Genomic DNA, 5,886 nt, shown 5'->3' with positions numbered 1-5,886 from the left:
CCTTGACTCACTCTCACACGGCAGCCAATCAGCATTGAACAGCGAACGACTGATGCCAGCGTATTTTCACTCGAGTTGGAATATTTCATCTTGAGCGACGAGCGTATTTTCGCTCTGTCGCTCTGTCTCTGCCGCTCGGACGCCCAGCGATTATTCTCCCAGGCGAATATACGCTCAATCGCTCGTTTGCATTGACTTTGTATGTAAACTCGACGCCAGCGACAAACTTTAATAGGTCGGTGTGAACGCAGCTTTAGAGAACAGTTTCTTTGTGGATTTTCTACCATGTTAGTGTGTTAAGCAAGTGCTGCATGGAGGCAGTTGGGGCCTGACCTGGAAAGGAGTGCCAGGGCGAGTGGGAGTGCTTCTGCCTGCAGCCGTCGCTGCACGGCCGCCGTATGTCGTCTTCCCAGGGTAGAAGGCAGAATCTCCCGGCTCCAGCACTGGGCTGCTTAATGTCACCTGGAGGAGAGAGCAGTAAACAGCTGTTTAATGTCACCTGGAGGAGAGAGCAGTAAACAGCTGTTTAATGTCACCTGGAGGAGAGAGCAGTAAACAGCTGTTTAATGTCACCTGGAGGAGAGAGCGGTAAACAGCTGTTTAATGTCACCTGGAGGAGAGAGCGGTAAACAGCTGTTTAATGTCACCTGGAGGAGAGAGTGGTAAACAGCTGTTTAATGTCACCTGGAGGAGAGAGCGGTAAACAGCTGTTTAATGTCACCTGGAGGAGAGAGCGGTAAACAGCTGTTTAATGTCACCTGGAGGAGAGAGCAGTAAACAGCTGTTTAATGTCACCTGGAGGAGAGAGCAGTAAACAGCTGTTTAATGTCACCTGGAGGAGAGAGCGGTAAACAGCTGTTTAATGTCACCTGGAGGAGAGAGCGGTAAACAGCTGTTTAATGTCACCTGGAGGAGAGAGCGGTAAACAGCTGTTTAATGTCACCTGGAGGAGAGAGCGATGAACAGCTGTTTAATGTCACCTGGAGGAGAGAGCGGTAAACAGCTGTTTAATGTCACCTGGAGGAGAGAGCGGTAAACAGCTGTTTAATGTCACCTGGAGGAGAGAGCAGTAAACAGCCGTTTAATGTCACCTGGAGGAGAGAGCAGTAAACAGCTGTTTAATGTCACCTGGAGGAGAGAGCAGTAAACAGCTGTTTAATGTCACCTGGAGGAGAGAGCAGTAAACAGCTGTTTAATGTCACCTGGAGGAGAGAGCAGTAAACAGCTGTTTAATGTCACCTGGAGGAGAGAGCGATAAACAGGGAAACTTCAACACAGCCTTTGTACAACACATCAAAATGACTTGAGAGTAGGGCTGGGTTAAAAAAACGATATATCGATGTTGAATCAATATTCATGTGAAGGAACAAGTATCGATACATAAATCCCAGTATCGATATTTTAAAATGCATTTTACACACACACACACACACACACACACACAAAAAAAATAATAATAATAATAATAAACATAGGCTATAATATTATAGGCTGTGTGTGGTAGTTAAAACATAGTTTCAAGTTGACGTTTATTTATGTTTGTAGTTTAAACAAAAACAGAAATACTGTAGGCTACATGTGCATTGTGCATGCACCATGAGCCAGATGTACAGACCTCAAATCTGTTTGCACTATAATGTTTGTGAACTGGAAATGTTCATGAGCTTTATTTTATTTTATTTTATTTACAAAGAATTTATACTTTATGAAACACTGTTTACAACATGCTGCTGTTCAATGATTCTGTTGTATAGTGGAAATCTAGTGGAAGTCTTCTCACAGAAGACTGTAAAGAAAGAGACAGATAAAGAGAGATAAGATGTTGAATGACTATGTTGGTCATGTTTAAATAAAAAATAATTACATGATGTAACTGCTTGCTTTATGGTCAATTCTTAATGTAAATATTAATATTTTTTAATAATGCACCAGGTTAGAGGGTTCCTTGTACAATTTGCAGCATTAGTTATTTGAGAATCTCTTCCATTATCAAAGCAAAACTGGTATTGTAACTAAAATATCGATATCGAATCGTATCGTAAATCGTATGGACTTGGGACCTTGTGTATCGGAATCGTATCATATCGGGAAGTCAGTGGCGATACCCAGCCCTACTTGAGAGTAATACATCTGTAATGGTTCTCAAACACAAACTAATCATGCTTTTGCCATGTTGTAACTTTACCTTCGTCTTCACAGCGTTGAGTGGTCTGTAGGTCAGCTCTCCAGGGCGTGACGTGCGCTCCAGGGCATTGAGTGGTCTGTAGGTCAGCTCTCCAGGGCGTGAGGTGCGCTCCAGGGACTGAAGGATGCGTCTGGCTCCGAGTGGTCTGTAGGTCAGCTCTCCAGGGCGTGAGGTGCGCTCCAGGGACTGAAGGATGCGTCTGGCTCTGGTGCTCATGCCACAGAGCTGGGAATCAGCAGGTTTGACCTCCATCTGCCTCCTCACTGGGGCCTACAGATCAATCAGACAGTCATGTAATCACTCTCTCAAACAAGCAAATCAATATTCATAAGTCACATTGACTTTGATCCTACAGCACCACTGTCTGACATTCAATTTTTGGCTTGCCCCCAAGGACTGGTAGAGGAACAAGGGCAAATCCGGCCCAGGACGCTGTGTGTCGCGCGGTCAGCCATACCTGGGTTGTGGCTAGATGGGGTACAGCCACGGATGGGGTGACGCAAAATCGTGGCAATTATAGAGTTCAACAGTCATGTGAGGTTTCTTGCCCAAGAAGTGAATTCCTCATTCATTTTTTCCATAGACATTTAGAAAAATCTTTATATATATAACACGTTTTAAGGCTTGGACCAAGCCAACCAGTCTCCCAGAGAATGGTGACTGAGCATAAAACATTTCACTTTCAGCAAAAACAAAAAAATAAATGCAGGAAAAAAGATAGAAAATCCCCCCCCCCCCTGCTTTTATTTTTATTTTTTGCTGAAAGTGAAATGTTTTATGGTCGCTCACGATTCTCTCTGGAAGACTGGTTGGCTTTCGTTATCTAAGGATTTTTCTAAATGTCTCTGGAGAAAATGAATTCACTTCTGGGGCAAGAAAGGTCACATGACTGCTGAGCTCTATTCCATGTAATTTTGTGTTCACCTTATGTTCCAACACAGAGGTCAGCCAGTTACTTCCTATTGTGTTGACACTTCCTGTGACAGTACAGTACTAGCAAAGAACTTTTATGGAAAGAACTGAAAGCTCCATATTGCCCCATTGCAACATCAGCGCCCAGCAGCCTCCGCCATTTTTTATTTTTGGAAGCGTGACAGCGCCAAAAGAACCTCGCACAGGCTCGCAGTGGTCAGCTGCGGTAGCACGGGCCCCAATAATCAGCCTCTCTAAACAGTAACTCAACGGGAGAACACTCTAAACTTTGGGGATTCACATCTTTTCCGGGCGTACTGCAAATCTTGATTGAAGTGGTGTAGTGCAGGGATGTAAAACAACAACCATATTGTGGAAACTAAGCAAAATTTTTCGTTTTCTTTGTTTAGTTTTTTCAAGATAAATAGCTAATGCGGCTGTCGTCCACTCCGTCAGAAGTGCGTTGCCGTGGTTTTAACCTCGGGTCCTTTGCATTTACTATTTATCTTGAAAAAACTAAAAGAAAAAAAAGAAAAATTTTGCTTAGTTTCCACAATATGGTTGTTGTTTTACATCCCTGCACTACACCACTTCAATCAAGATTTACAGTACGCCCAGAAAAGATGTGAATCCACGAAATTTAGAGTGTTCTCCCGTTGAGTTACTGTTTAGAGAGGCTGATTATAGGGGCCCGCGCTACCGCAGCTGACCACTGCGAGGCGCATTCTGTTTCCAAAAATGGCCGGAGTTTCGTCTCTTTCCTTCCATGCTCTTTGGTACTAGTGAGCAGGTCAAACAGATGCTGTTTTGAACAGGAAGTCATAACACAACTGGCTCAAGTGGGCGGGGCTAAATAAGGTGTATAGTGTCATGACGAAAGCAAAGATACAACAGGGTGAGATAAAGGACACATCCTCCCAGTATTCAAGTATAATACAGTGCGTGCGTGCGTGTCATGTATCGGATCAGCCCAAAAAAAGGCAAATAAATTGAAAGATGAGCTACTTTTGCATCCAAAATATAACCGGGAAAATCTAAGTCATGTAGTCATCAATTAAAAAACATGAATATCAATATAAATGCAAAACTTTGTTTGTGGTTCAAATGCATTCTCTGTAAACAACCTTTACTCACTGAGGAAACTCACTATTTGGCTGGCAGGGAAATTAAACACTCACATTGGTGGAGAGTCCAATGACAGGCAGGTTGAAAGCAGGCTTTTTCAGACTGGCGTGGGCAGGCCGGGGCCCAGAATTGCTTCTGTCTGTCTCTCCAGAGCTCCATGCTCTGTCTGTCTCTACAGATGACAGCAGGGGCATCATGGGGACATCTGCAGAGAAACATGCACTTTGGTGAAAACGACACACAACACAGAGGATCTAGTCTGACATTTTCAGAGATCAGAAATCTTCCCCGTCACAGATGCATTAAATAGGCTCACAACACTCAACAACACGTTCAACACCAAGTTCTGGCGTCCCGGAACCAACCCCCTTCCACACCCGCTCTCACTGAACAGAAATATAGTCAACTACACTACGTATAATTAACCCAACAGCCAGTTGATAACATTTTCTCATTAATTTACCCTCCATTAGAGACAGTCATCATGTGTGGCATGTGTGGGAACGCCCACAAAATGTTATATGGCTGGCGCCTGGCGCGCGAGTGGGGTAAAACCGCCCATATATCTCAATGGGCTGACTCACCAAAGGAAGGTGCTGCGGCTCTAAACTACAGGTTTGGGGGTTCTAGAGCAGAACACAAGACGTCTGTTCAGATGTGTGTTTACTGCAGTGGTTAAATCCCTGATCGTGTCTGCCTGGGCTGGGCTAGCAGCTAAATTCTAACTTTGCTGAATGGATAGAACGGGAGATTTACCCCACCCTGCGGTGAGCAGCAGCAGCGCCGTGCTCGGGAATCACATGGTGATCTAACCCCCCAATTCCAACCCTTTGATGCTGAGTGCCAAGCAGGGAGGCAAATGGGTCCCATTTTTATAGTCTTTGGTATGACTCGGCCAGGGATCGAACTCACGACCTCCCAGTCTCAGGGCGGACACTCAGACCACTAGGCAACTGTGCTGTACCTTTGTCAGAGGGGCGAGAAGAAACGCCGCTGTCAGTCGAGACGTTGTCATCGTCGTGCTGCGGGAGGTTGTCCTTGATCTCCTTGACCAAACCCGTGGAAAAGGGCGCAGGGGCCGAGGACGTGGAGGGCTGTGAGAAGAGGCTGATGGAGGCCCCCAGGACCGGCAGGGGGGAGCTATCCAGTGGGGGGGAGTGGAGGTGGGCGTGGCTCAGCGGGGGTCCAGACATCACAGAGGGCTCTGTGAGGAAGAGAAACCAAAGGTGGGCATGAGCAAATACACAGGGGATCTACATTTCCATGGCTTCTTTATATATGTGATAGCTCAAGGGACTGATTGGATCCCTCACCTGCAGTGTTACTGGTGCTGGGCTCTGGGGGGTCCCGTCCGTCAATGAGAGGTCCCTCCTCCTGCTCTGTCCCATGCACAGCCCCTCCCCCTTCAGCAGCATCTTCCTTCTTGAAGTAGTCCTGCAGCCAGGAAGTAACCATGCTCTTTACTGTGCCTGTCAGCCGCCTGATGAGGCCGGGCTGCTGCTGCTGCTGCTGCTGCTGCTGCTGCTGCTGCTGCTGCTGCTAACATGAGAGGAGAGAGAGGAGGAACCAAGAGTGGGATGAAATGAGAGGCCGACCGAGGAGAGAACCAATTCATAGTCTGCTATTATATTTTCAACTTCTCCCTGGCTTGTGTTTACATTAGC

This window comes from Poromitra crassiceps (assembly GCF_964638095.1).
Source record: "Poromitra crassiceps genome assembly, chromosome: 2".
NCBI lineage: Eukaryota > Metazoa > Chordata > Actinopteri > Beryciformes > Melamphaidae > Poromitra > Poromitra crassiceps.
The sequence above is the reverse complement of the archived record's forward strand: the minus strand, read 5'-3'. Positions refer to the sequence as shown.